Source organism: Rutidosis leptorrhynchoides, chromosome 2 (assembly GCF_046630445.1).
Source record: "Rutidosis leptorrhynchoides isolate AG116_Rl617_1_P2 chromosome 2, CSIRO_AGI_Rlap_v1, whole genome shotgun sequence".
Classification (NCBI taxonomy): Eukaryota; Viridiplantae; Streptophyta; class Magnoliopsida; order Asterales; family Asteraceae; genus Rutidosis; species Rutidosis leptorrhynchoides.
Genome location: NC_092334.1, coordinates 39,566,233 through 39,581,744, shown reverse-complemented (window position 1 = coordinate 39,581,744; position 15,512 = coordinate 39,566,233).

Sequence of the window (15,512 nt, the reverse complement as noted above, 5' to 3'; positions counted from 1 at the left end):
CTGTAGTTAAATATATCAATCAGATAATCAAACTAATAAGTTTAATGCACAGTATCATATCCTCAACACTTTGTTACTTTTTCAAGTTATAGTATATGTATCTATATATAATTGTTCGCGTTTCGTTGAGAACAATCGAAGGTTAATTGAACAGTTCAAAATTTTGAGATTTAACTTCATAGACTTTGTTTATCGTGTCGGAAACGTTAATCATACAAGATTAAGTTTAAATTTGGTCAGAATTTTCCGGGTCATCACAGTACCTACCCGTTAAAGAAATTTCGTCCCGAAATTTGAGTGAGGTTGTCATGGCTAACAATAAAATGTTTTTATGACGAATATGAGTCGATAAATAGAGTTTTATCACCGTTGAATATTATGGATAAAACAATCCAATTACTTGAAGCGTATGAGAGAAGTTATCGTAAAAGAGTGAAATGAAGAATATAGATTCGTCTTAACTCTTGACATATTAACGATTGATTTCCGTAATTTAAGGAATAGAAAATCTTCATTATCTAAATAAGATTTGATTCTTCGGAATTTAAGGAAATTAGGATTTCCTTTGATTAAATGCGTAATCTGCCTCGATTGCTATGTCTGATATTTTGCTATAAATTGACCTTTTCCATTTCATTTATTTTCACCACTCCTATAATCTTCTTTCTTATTTCATACTTACAAAAGATTTGTGAAAATGCTTCATCCAGTTTTGATTCTTGATATTTTCTTGGCAATCATATCATTCATTCTTCTTTTTCATCTGCCACCAGAGGAGGTTATTTTCTTCTACTATTACCTTGGGGTTATATTGTTTTTCATTTTCCCGTGTCTTTATATTGCTATACGCATTGATATACACGGTTTGTAATTTCAGAGTTGTTTTCGGGCTTTATATTTTCCATTATATTTCGAAGCTTCATGCTTTCGTTTTCTCTTTCCGACTTTAAGTCAAGCGAATAATGGTCCAGAATTCGTAGCTATACATTTCAGAATGAACATAGTTAATGTTCTAAGAAACAAATTGTAATGACACGATCTTGATTTGTCAAATTACCAGAATATCTGGAAAAGACCGAATCATCAAGAAAAGTATTTTCTTGATATATTTAGAGATTAAATAGAATGGAAGAGTTATGTAACATGGTTCATGATGAGGGTGTGATCTGTGAACCTTTATCACGTTCCATTAGAAACTCAGCATGACTTACTGTAATATAATCACGTTGATCAAGTGTTATTATATTATACTAACTCATGCTTCAATTCCCAACATTACTTCAAAACATCTATTTTTTTGAATTTTTCAGATTTTAGAAACTAAAATAGTTTCTTTTATGATGTAACACAGATAGCGTGAAGAGATGAATGATTTCAGATAAGAATGGTTATAAAATAAATATATTCAGAAATATCGAGGATATTTATAATGAAAGATACGATGATATCTTAGAATTTCTAATATCAGAGGATGATGCGAAAAATCTATCTGTGAGGGTTTAGAATAAGAAGTAAGGTTCTTACTAATGGTTTCAGTAGTCACTGAGTCATTTAGATTCTTTGAAGGTAGGTTCAGTCTTTGTAATTTATCCACAGCCTCTTTCATACTTTACTCAATCCGTTTTTCAGTTCCAAACCTTCTCTTTTTCTCAGCTTTACCACCATACTATTCTTTATCATCAAACTTTTGACTGTTAAGGTTGTTTACAGTTTTTGCTGCTTCATCAGTATTTTTCCAATTTCAGAGAACTAGTTCATAGTTTGGGATGTTTTTCAGAAACTTCACATTCGAAGTATGTAAGTCTAGAAGTTGGATGTTATCTATATATAACTGTTGTCGTAGAAAATGCTGCGAGATTCAAAATACTGATTGCTAATTCCCTGTGGTTGGTATGGCAATTATTGTTACAAGATGTGGATGAGTACATGATAGGGTTTCAATGAGTATAAGGATTTTTCGAAAGGTCAAGGATTAATAAAGTTGTTGGTAAATTTACTGCTAATGTGGTGGAACATGAAAGGTTCCCCAGTAACAAGAACGTATATGTCAAGTTTATAATAAGGTTAATCTGAAAAGTTGAAGTTGACTGGTTGAAAGTGTGGTAAAACTGGATACTTTGAAAAGGGATTGCAATATTATTTTTAGTAATAATAATGCTAAAGGATATTTCACATTTTTGAAGTCAAAGTATAGCTTTGAAAGATATAGAGATCTAAGAATGATGTCACCCGTTAAATCTTGACTTGGATTCTGATCTGTCAATATCAGAATATATAATTGAATTTGTATGGAAACGATTGTATATCGCTGTGAGCATAGTTAATAATTTTTGAATCAAAGTTGAAGAATGTACAGTATAACATATTAATTGTGAACTTATATATTTCCCGGGAATTACCTACCCGTTAAAGATTTCACAAGTAATATTTTGTACAAAAGAATTTTCATTACAGTCTTTATGAAAATATATATATGTATATTTCTTTAGATGTAATACGGATTTAATGAGTTAATATCATATTAAGCTCATTTGATTTTCGGCTTGACTTAGAAATGATTAATCTCTAAAACATTAAAGATTACATAATCTTTGCAGAGTTTTTCACTAATGAAATCAACACTTCATTATTTATTCTTATTGATATTCCTCGGTGAAGGATGTTAGTGCTCGTGGAATTTTTGTGAACCTTACAAGGCACAGATGATGTTTTCTGGAAAGTTTCGAGTATATCGAAATTGAAAATGTAAAATCAATTATGTAATTGATTAATACACTTGGTTTATTATGAAATGGAATTCATTGGGTTGAAACAGATATTGTAGTTGACAATGGTTAAGTTGTTAAGGAAGGATGTACATCATTGCATATTAGTAATATGAACTAACCGAGTAGTACCTACCAGTTAAGATTCACACGTAATAGCTTAGTACGAAAAGATTTATTTTGATTAAATATACATAAAATTTCTTCAGGGGAAATGAGTTAATACTTCATCGGTTATTGTTGCTGGTATTTCTTGGTAACTACGGTGCGTATGACATTGATGCTCGTGAAACAGATTGTGAAGTTAAGGTTTGCGATGCGGATGTTGTTATTGGTGGTAATGGTACTGTTGGTGTTGTTGTCGGTGGTACTGTTGTTGCCGGTGATGCTGCTGGTGCTTGTAACCTTTGCACCATATTCTCCAAAGCCACTACCCGAGCGCGAAGCTCGTTGACTTCTTCTACTACACCAGGATGATTGGCAGTTCGGACGAGCGGATGAATAAGATCCAGAATTTGAGATAGTATATTATCGTGACGAGATACTCTGGAAATGAGAGAGAAAATGGTGTCTCGAACAGGTTCGCCGGTAAGTGCTTCAGGTTCTTCGCCAAGAGGGCAATGTGGTGGATGGAAGGGATCGCCTTCTTCTTGTCTCCAATAATTAAGTAGGCTACGAACCCATCCCTAATTCATCCAGAATAGGTGATGGCTGATTGGTTGATCCATTCCGGTTACAATGTCTTCGGAATTCAGGTGAATATCCATATCGGAATAGCTGTTGGAGTTTAAGGAATTTGAACTAGATACGGGATCCATCTTGTATAATTAGACAGATGATTTATGATATGAAATAGATTATAGAATTTAGATTGGTACTTTTCAATACATAATTTACATATGTATATATAATACCAAAATTCCATAAATCACGGAGGAATTTTCGGAAGATGTCAGGAAAAGTTTACAGTAACAGATACGCTAAGATATGAATTTTGTCTATAAACTATCTATGCAATAAGATGCATTTAGACTTAAGATGATAAACATGTAATTTTCGACAAGAAATGATAAGCAAAACTTTTAACATGTAGACACGGTCGAAGTCCAGACTTACTAATGCATCCTAACCACTATCAGTTAGACACACTCATGCAAGACCTGGTTCGCTAGGACCAACGCTCTGATACCAACTGTGATGATCGCTCCAAATCCATATGGACGAACACGTCATTCATTGATTTCATTGCGAGGTATTTGACCTCTATATGATACGTTTTGTAAACATTGCATTCTTTTGAAAAGGCATACCATAAATGAATATTTAATTCCAAGGTTTTCGACATCTGATGATTTTTACATATAGACAATCACCGTAAATAATAGTTTACAATAATACTTCCGTTGACAATGCAGTCAAAATAGATACATGATGATGGTTTTGTGAATGCAACGTTTTCTTGAATAAAGCATGCAAGACTCCATGCACATAGCTTGTATAACATGTAAGCAAACAGCAGAAGACTTCTAGGGAACCTGAGAATAAACATGCTAACAACTGTCAACACAAAGGTTGGTGAGTTCATAGTTTTAATGTTTTGCATAATCTGTACATAAAGGTGGATCACAAGATTTCAGTTGTTTCATCCAGAAAAGTTTATCAAAATATTCTACGAAATTGAGCACCCTGGTAACTAAACTTAACGTATATATAATTTGTACCCTTTATATAATCATCTTAATAAATACACGCAAACCAACGTGTACGCTTCTCAAATAGCATACGTCCGTTAAAAAGGCTAGTGCTCTAGCTCGAATGGGGATGTCAAGCCCTATGGATCCATATATAACTACTCGCGCCCACCAGTTCTTATAACTGGCCGTTACTAGTTACCAAAGCTAAGAGATTTTCGGTTCAAACTCGGTGTAGAATTTAGTATGTACTTGTATCCATTGAGTTTAAAATAAAGTGCATGTATTCTCAGCCCAAAAATATAGATTGCAAAAGCAATTAAAAAGGGAGCAAATGAAACTCACACTTTATAATTATTGTAAAACAGTTATTAAAGCATTTGCATGTATTCTCAGCCCAAAAATGTAAAGGGTAAAAGGATCATATGAAACTCACGCATATAAATATTGTAAATCAGTTAATAAAGCATTTGCATGTATTCTCAGCCCAAAAATGTAAAGGGTAAAGGGGATCATATGAAACTCACGCATATAAATATTGTAAATTAGTTAATAAAGCATTTGCATGTATTCTCAGCCCAAAAATGTAAAGGGTAAAAGAGATCATATGAAACTCACGCATATAAATATTGTAAATCAGTTAATAAAGCATTTGCATGTATTCTCAGCCCAAAAATGTAAAGGGTAAAAGGGATCATATGAAACTCACCTTAGCAGCACATACAGTTGTTCATCGTAATGTGACCGAAACTCGGTATATCAAAGAAAATAGATCTCAACCTAGAGAACATATGTTGGTCAATAAATGTCTATCAAGCTAGGTCAGGTCATAGTGTATCACAATCCTAATGCTCGAGATCGACATACAAAAGTTATCCAAAGTCGTTTCAAAAAGTCAATTTTGACAATAGTTTAACAAAATGAGACGTGCCTTATATAAAGATTCATTTACTCGGTTGGCAATATTTAAAAATTCACTTTATCAATCTCGTAAACAAGTTGTTTAAATCTTAATTGTAGATTCAAAAGCAATTTCAATTAACGTCAATCATAATTCAGTTGATCATATCTTTTAATCCGTTCATCGAAACTATTCGGTGTCTAAATGAAAAGTTATCGATTTTTCGCCAGCTTTCCAAAAACATGTATATCATATACCTTTTACCAGTAATATATGGATTTAATTCGTGATTCATTATAAACTGTTTAACGATAAAATTTAGCATACAAGCATTTATAAATATATATACTCGAGTACTAGACATGGATACACTATTAATATATAATAGATAAAATATAAGTACTTACGTATTAATATTGAGATTCAATATTGTAGGAAAGTACGTAGACGTAACGAGATGATAAACACTAGGTTTGATTCATAAATATATCCCCGAACATTACCCATAACCTCCTTGGCAATAACCCATAATTTCCTTAGCTCTATCCCGCTCGTAAAACTCATTTTTAAAAGTGACATGCTCATAACCTCGTCGTAATATTTTATGTATAATATTACTAAAAATATTAAGATTAATAATAATTTAATAATAATAATAATAATAATAATAATAATAATAATAATAATAATAATAATAATAATAATAATAATAATAATTTAAATAAAATAAATACGGAGTAATAACTGTGTGTAAACTGAGCAAAAACGAATTCAATTTATAGACCTTTCCTGAAATCTGACCCCATGCGATCGCATGGGTTTTATGCCTATTTTCCATGCGATCGCATGGCCCCAAAATCCAGCTCACATTTTTTTGTATTTTTGTTTGTCGACATAATAATTAATAATATATATAATATATTTAATTTATATAATTAATTATATATTATATTAAATTCACATGCATAGTTAACTTGTAATTTTTGTTTCGATAAGTCGTACGTTGTTACGCGACTTATGTCCCGGTTCCGGTTTTTCGAGTGTCCCTTCGTACGCTGAGAAAACTTGTAATTTTCATTCTGGGACACGTACCTTTGTCAAAATATAGCCTTAAATTATCCCTAAATTATACCACCCAAAGTATATCTTAAACTTTCGAGTATTTTGGTCATTTACTTCTATAAATCATTGTCTCGTTATTTATTAATATAATAGTATTTATCAAACGTTTCGTAACCAAGTTAATATCTATTCTCAATATTTATAAACACGTTTTAAAATACGTATCGCAAGTTATTCATAAAATAAATTCTTAACAGTTAATATTCCTTATTATTGTATGTGTCCAAATTACGTTATTTAAACAAATAATTCACCATTTATTCCGAATACCGTTAAAAATGAATGATTTCTCAAATCAACGTGGACCTCTCAACAGAGACACGTAATAATATCATAATTCTTAAGAGACTCAGTAAATATCTTTTACTTGAATCGTTTGGCATAATCTTTTAACTCTGTAGTTAAATATATCAATCAGATAATCAAACCAATAAGTTTAATGCACAGTATCATATCCTCAACACTTTGTTACTTTTTCAAGTTATAGTATATGTATCTATATATAATTGTTCGCGTTTCGTTGAGAACAATCGAAGGTTAATTGAACAGTTCAAAATTTTGAGATTTAACTTCATAGACTTTGTTTATCGTGTCGGAAACGTTAATCATACAAGATTAAGTTTAAATTTGGTCAGAATTTTCCGGGTCATCACACTAGGATATGATTTGTATAGATTTGTTAAACATTTCCCGTAGCTAAAAAGATCAAAAATATCCAATCTTGTTTTACCCATAACTTCTTCATTTTAAATCCATTTTGAGTGAATCAAATTGCTATGGTTTCATATTGAACTTTAATTTAAGAATCCAAATAGAAAAATTATAGGTTTATAGTCTGAAATTTAAGTTACATGTCAATTACTAAAGAGGTAGTCATTTCCGTCGAAAGAACGACATCTTGATGACCATTTTGAAAAACATACTTTCACTTTGAGTTTAACCAAGATTTTTGGATATAGTTTCATGTTCATATGAAAAATCATTTTCCCAGAAGAACAACTTTTAAATCAAAGTTTATCATAGTTTTTAATTATCCAAACCAAAACAGCCCCCGGTTTCACTACGACGGCGTATATCCGATTTTATGGTGTTCATCGTGTTTCCAGGTTTTAAATCATTAAGTTAGCATATCATATAGATATAGAACATGTGTTTAGTTGATTTTAAAATTCAAGTTAGAAGTATTAACTTTTGTTTGCGAACAAGTTTAGAATTAACTAAACTATGTTTTAGTGATTACAAGTTTAAACCTTCGAATAAGATAGCTTTATATGTATGAATCGAATGATGTTATGAACATCATTACTACCTCAAGTTTTCTAGATAAAACTACTGGAAATGAGAAAAATGGATCTAGCTTCAAAGGATCCTTGGATGGCATGAAAGTTCTTGAAGCAGAATCATGACACGAAAACAGTTCAAGTAAGATTTTCACTCGAAATAAGATTGTTATAGTTGTAGAAATTGAATCAAAGTTTTAATATGAATATTACCTTGAATTAGAAAGATAACCTACTATAAATAACAAAGGTTCCTTGATCTTAGATGATTACTTGGAATGGATTAGAAAGCTTGGAAGTAGACTTACAAACTTGGAAGTATTCTTGATTTTTATGAAACTATACTTATGGAATTTATGAAGAACACTTAGAACTTGAAGATGGAACTTGAGAGAGATCAATTAGATGAAGAAATTTTAAGAATGAAAGTGTTTGTAGGTGTTTTTGGTCGTTGGTATATGGATTAGATATAAAGGATATGTAATTTTGTTTTCATGTAAATAAGTCATGAATGATTACTAATATTTTTGTAATTTTATGAGATATTTCATGCTAGTTTCCAAATGATGGTTCCCACATGTGTTAGGTGACTCACATGGGCTGCTAAGAGCTGATCATTGGAGTGTATATATAAATAGTACATACATCTAAAAGCTGTGTATTGTACGAGTACGAATACGGGTGCATAAGAGTAGAATTGTTGATGAAACTGAACGAGGAAGTAATTGTAAGCATTTTTGTTAAGTAGAAGTACTTTGATATGTGTCTTGAAGTCTTTCAAAAGTATAAGAATACATATCAAAACACAACATGTATATACATTCTAATGGAGTCGTTAAGTCTTCGTTAGTCGTTACATGTAAGTGTTGTTTTGAAACCTTTAAGTTAACGATCTCAATTAATGTTGTTAACCCAATGTTTATTATATCAAATGAGATGTTAAATTATTATGTTATCATGATATTATGATGTATGAATATCTCTTAATATGATATATACATTAAAATATCGTTGCAACGATAATCGTTACATATAAGTCTCGTTTCGTAATTCTTGAGTTAGTAGTCTTATTTTTACATATGTAGTTCATTGTTAACACACTTAATGATATATTTAAATATCATTTTATCATGTTAAATATAGTGTATCAATATCTTAATATGATACATATGTATTTAGTAGACGTTATCATAACGATAATCGTTATATATATCATTTCGAGTTTCTTAACTTAGTAATCTCATTTCTTATGTATATCACACATTGTTAATATACTTAGTGAGATACTTACTCATCATAATCTCATGTCAACCATATATATATGTCTATATATACCACAACATGTAGTTTTTACAAATTTGTAACGTTCGTGAATCGCCGGTCAACTTGGGTGATCAATTGTCTATATGAAACTTATTTCATTTAATCAAGTCTTAAAAAGTTTGATTGCTTAACACGTTGGAAACATTTAGTCATGTAAATATCAATCTCAATTAAGATATATAAACATGTAAAAGTTCGGGTCACTACAGATATTTGGATTGGCGACAGCAAGCTGTGTGACAGGTCCCCAAGGCTCTACAGGCTTGAAAAGTCCAAAGACGTGCTTGTCAAGGATCGAGTGGATGCGGCGGAAACAACCCTTAAAACAACATTCGACTGGTCACGGGTACCTTCGGGTAAAACCGAATCAGAATTAAAAAAGTTTGTTGATTTATTGCCAGGTTACAAGTTCGATCACAGCAGACTCGACATGTGGGACTGAACTTTCTCATAATGGCTGATTCATTGTGAAAGAACTCTCTTACATCATTGATGAACATGTACTTGCGAGCAGCTTCTCTTTACAAGAGACTTTAAGAAACAACTTAGTCCCAAAAAATTAGAGATTTTCGTGTGGTGGGTATCCAAAAAACAACTTCCGATTAGGATCGAACTCGACAAAAGGGGCATCGACTTACATAGTGTTAGATGCCCATTATGTGATGACGATCTAGAATCCTTAGATCACTCGTTGATTTTTTGTAAACACGCTATTGAGGTTTGGAATCGGGTGTATGGATGATGGGGCCTTGGTAACTTCTCAAATCTTAGCTTACATGAAATACTCAAAGGTAATGCTCTGGTCCCTTTGTCGTGTCTTGGTAAAAAGATTTGAAAAGCGGTGGAATGGGTTTGCGCATACTTCATTTGGAGAAATTGGAATAACATGGTATTTCGCGGTAAAATGTGGAACGCCCCGATAACTCTAAATGAAATTCAACTAAGATCATTCGAATGGATCTCACATTGGCTAAAAGGAAAGAGGATCGACTGGCTCACTTGGTTAAGCAACCCGAATAGCTACCTTAACATTGTCTAACTCGTATATTGCTCCTTCGTGTCTGTTAACTGTTTTAGCATTGTTTCGAGTTTGGTTGTTTGCTCCCTCGCAAACCTCATGTTATTGCATTTGAGCTGTATGTAATCAAGCCTATGGTCATTTGGCGAATCATTGTTGATTCCAACTAAACTTTGTAATTCTTGTTATATTAATTTACTTGCTCTTCAAAAAAAAAAAATCTTGATTATATTTAACACTGACTTGTTACACCAATAACGCACCAGAAGTATGCTAGCACAAATGTATAAAAGCAATATTTGGACACCTCTACACTTTTGGCATTATGCTCACTGATCCTCTCGGATTCGTACGCCAATTTTCAGAACCCAATTTAATCTTCACGCTTCTTTTCAAAAATCAAAACTGCGATAAAATTCTCATGAATCAAGCCATGACGATCTCGTGGTTCATGAATAAGCTTATTCATCCTCCTTCATATTTGTCACATCCAAATGTACTTAGATGCAAACAGAACCAGGTTGACCTCTTTTGATCCACTTTTTTAATTAGCTGAAGATAAAGGGCATAAATGGTAAAAGCATTTAGTACACCGTTGACATAGCCTAGGGTATGTTCAACCAATTGAACAATACGTGTGTATGATTTGGTTTTGGCAATTGGTGGACCGTCATTCATTTATGTGATGTTTGTTTTTCAGACATTTTTGTCTGTAGAGAAGACGTGGTAATGGTTTGTATACTAAATAGCTTAGACTGTTTGTTTTAACGTCGACAAAATTAACTTAATATATCTACAATACTAAGAAACATATTTATAAGTCTGCAAGTTTGCAGACAGAATAAGACATAATTTTATCTTATGTCTTTAGAAAAGCAAACAGTCTGCAGTCAAAACATATGCGGGCGCGCAGATTTATGACATAATTAAAATTGAAGATCGAAAAACAAACAACACTTTAATTTCAATAAAATCTAAAACTAAATTGAATATTCTTGTAGATGCATCGCTCATACCGTACTCTTGTCCTCACATTAATATCAAGTAACAAATTTATTACCCTATTAGGGTATGTTTTGGTTAACGTATTCATACCATTTCCAATGTTGAAGCCTGGTGACGTTGACGCGGTGTTAGAGAGTGTACTTTTTGGTCTGCTGACTGTGAGATAACAAATCTAAGGATATGACATTCATAGTGGGGAAAGGGGTCAAAAAGTGCCCACTAGTTTTGATTTTTTATTTGTTTAATTGATTAAAATTATTTTGAATATGTATAATATATGTTATATATAAAAATATAATTGACATTCATATAATTATAATTTGAACCTTATTAAAATAAATTTACATAAATTAAAATTTAAATTGCACAAAATTAAAAATTCATAAACTAAACAACATATATTAAAAGTTACATAAATATTCAAAGTGCAATCAAAGTTCGAAAATTAGGAGGAAGTGTACAAATGTGCTCGACTAAATCATGTGTGAGTTGGTCGTGAACCCGCTTATCTCGTATCTCACTACTAACCGTTAATTGATCCTGACCTCGATCTCTAACTAGTTGTGGTCGGTTATCTCGATCATAAATAAGAGCTCTTTTCTCGAATGAAGTAAGTGTGAATACATTGTCTTCTTGAATCATGTTATGAAGAAATTATACAATAATGCATCACTTTACTCGTCTTATAGAGAATATAGGGAAAAGCAAAAGGGCTTAGAAATGGTTTTCTTAGACTTGGAGAAGGCCTATAATTGTGTCCCGCTAAAGTTAATTTGGAAGACACTTAATAGTAGAGGTATCCCAAGTAGATATATTAGAGTTATTAGTGATATGTATGAAGGGGCAAAGTCATGCGTTCGAACACCTGTGGGAAACATAGAGTATTTTCCGATAGAAGTAGGCCTTCACCAGGGATCTGCCCTCAGTAGGGATGGCAATGGGCGATAAAAAACCCGTGACCCGCTGGTACCCGATCCGCGATGGGCGGGTAAATTCATTAAATCTTACCCGTAGGCACGGGTACGGGTAAAAATTTATACCTGCCAACGGGTCGCGGGCGAGTCGCGGGTATATACTACCCGTCGCGGGTAAAACCCGACCCGTGAATAAATGAGACTTTTCTTAATTTACCCGCGAATTTATACTTACAATTATTAATTTTGAAAGTTAATTTACTTGTAATTGAATAATGATTAATAATTTAATATTATATACAAGTAAAAAACTTAATTTTTACGTCATTTTAGATATAACTTGTACATATATTTTTAAAATTAATAAAATTATTTGGGTTTTCTAATAAAAAGTTGTATCTATTATTACCCGCGGGTTACCCGAGGGTCACGGGTACCTGCGAGTCACGGGCATGGGCAAAACATTTTTACTCGCGGACGGGTAACGGATCTCAACATACAAAAAAGAAATCTGACGAGCGGGTCGCGGGTATGTAGAACCCGTGCCCGTTGCCCGCGGGCGCCATCCCTAGCCCTCAGCCCTTTTCTTTTCGCTTTGATCCTTGACGAACTTTCTCGATGAATACAGGAGAGCATTCCTTGGTGTTTGAGTTTTGCCGATGATATTGTGCTTGTATCGGAATCCAAAGAGGGGCTTAATAGAAGACTGGAGCAATGGAGGGAGGTCTTAGAAAGAAATGGTTTACAGATTAATAGACAAAAAGACAGAATACAACAACAACAAGAACAGCAGCGACAACAACGACAACAACTACAACGACGACGACGCCGACGACAACGACGACGACGACAATGACGACGACGACAACGACGACGACGACAATGACGACGACGACAACGACAACAACAACAACGACAACAACAACGACAACAATGACGATGACGGCGACAACAACAAAAATAATGATGGCGGTGACCACAACGACGACAACAACGACGACGACAACGACAACGACGGCGACAACAACGACAACGACAACAACAACGACAATGACAACAACAACAACAACAAAAAATAATCTTAGAGATTATACATAACATTACTACATTAGTTAAAACATACTCCGAATATTTTTACTTACAATTGCTTAATTGACCATAACGATTACACGTATTTGTGTATGTATATTACGTTATTTAAATGTTTGTTAAAAATACTTTGATAATCTCATTTCATAAAAGAGAGATTTTTAATTTTAATTATTTTTTGAATATCCAACGAATATTCGTTAACTCGTTTAGTTCAACGATATAAATATGAATGAACGAATTATATTTAAATGTATATGAATATGGAAATGAATTTATAAAATTATATGGATATGCATATGATATCACCTGATCCATATATATTTTTAGAACGACAAACTCATGCACCCTGCATAATTATACACGAATGATGTCCTAGACAGGACTCGAACAGATTACTACAAGGTCAAAGGGACTCTCGATACCACTAGGCCAAATAACCTTTCTTTCTGATCTATATCTAATTCGTTGTCTTCCTTAGATCCGACTTGAACGAAATAGCTTAAATTTACTATAATTATGGCTACACTTATATGTAGAGAGTAATGATAAATCACTTTTCGGTTCGTTTATTAGTCACTTTTGATGTTTTTATACTTGTACCTTCTGGTAAAATAAAGAAATACAATTTCAATTTACACTTTTTTGGAGATCCGATGAAATTTCGTAGATGGAGGAGAAAAAATATTATATTACACAAAAATCAAGAAAACCCATCAACATCAAAGAAACTTGTTTTTCGCATATATATTCTGTTTCGTGTACTTTTAAAGTATAACACTTTTGGAAAGTCACCTACACTTAAGAAAATGATATAAAAACTGCTTTAAAATGGGGACAAACAAACCACAAACTGCCACAGAGAATTAGACACCATCTACATCTCTATCTACATAATACACATACATCATTTTAGTTGGAAAAAATATCATGATTAGTCCTCAACTTTTATACCAAAAATCAAATTGAGATCTTAAATTTAAATTGATCATTTGATCCTAACCTTTTAACATTGTACACGATTGGTCCAGAATATAACAACCCGTTAGTCTGCCTAGTTAACCTCACTCACGTGCATAGCACACCCTGGGCATTTTTGTCATTTGGATTACAACCTGGAAGGCCCACGTTACCCCCACATTGCACTACAATAACCCCACCCAATATCTACGTCGTTAACTTCTGGGACCAAGTGTGTACTATTCTTAAAAGTTGAAACCAAACATAATTAATTTAAACTTTAGGTCTCAATCTAATTTTTGATACAAATCTTGAGGACTAACCATGATACTTTTTCTTTTATTTGTTATAATAACTTTTTATAGAGCGAATTCACAAATATTCACGAATGTTCACAAATAGATTTTATAATAAAATTTGAACTCAACCTCAAAATTGAGGAGTTGACTTGATATATCTAATGTTCCTTAAAATCAAGAAACCAATAATAGCTTCCTTAATGACTTCGAACCTAAATTTAAACACTTCTTGGCATATTAATTAAGTAGAGATCTAGACTAAAGTACGTAGTAAGTGACATTTTTGAAAGGGAAAATTATGTTGAAAGTACGTAATAATTTAAACAAATTATCTAGGTGTACATTATAGGAAAAACCTCGAAGACCATGACAAGATTACATTGGAAAAAAGATCGAGGTGAATTATGTACAAAGATGCAATTAAGCATTGATGGAAATTGAAGAATGCTTCATTTTGGTGAAGGCAATGCAAGTGCATGAGGAGGAGGATGGTGATTTGAGTTGACCAAAATAGACCAAAGTACATGCACATCTTCATATGGACATGACTTCACATCCTCATACAATATGTATATCCCTCTACCTGTGAAATCAATGAATTTGCATTTGCACATAATTAACAAGTTAACATTGTTTCATTTATAAATAAAGATGCATGCAAAAATAGAATGACCAAGTATATCCTTAACAAAAAAAATGTTTGGATGAGATTTGTAGAAGTATGATCAAATTGATACTCTGTCTAGTGTCCTCATAAAATTGTTCACTTTCATGTTACAATTATATTATATATAAATATATTAGGATTGGTCCAGCTCCATTGTATAGTAGGCTCGGTCAATTAGAAATTATTAGGTTTAGCTTGTATTTTTGTAGTCTATAAGTATAGATCAATTTCATACATAATTCTTCAGGATGCATTACATTGACCATATTTATAGACTACAAAGATTCAAGTTAAACCTTAATGAATCCTAATAGACCGTGCTTACTATACAATCGGATTGGATCAATCCTAATATATATTTATATATTCTAATAAATCAATGAAAAGAGATTTAAGGAGTAGGTGTGTTATTTGATTGATGAAAAGTGTTGTTAATGGAAAAAAATTGAAAACTATTTGTCTTGTTAAAGTGGATACT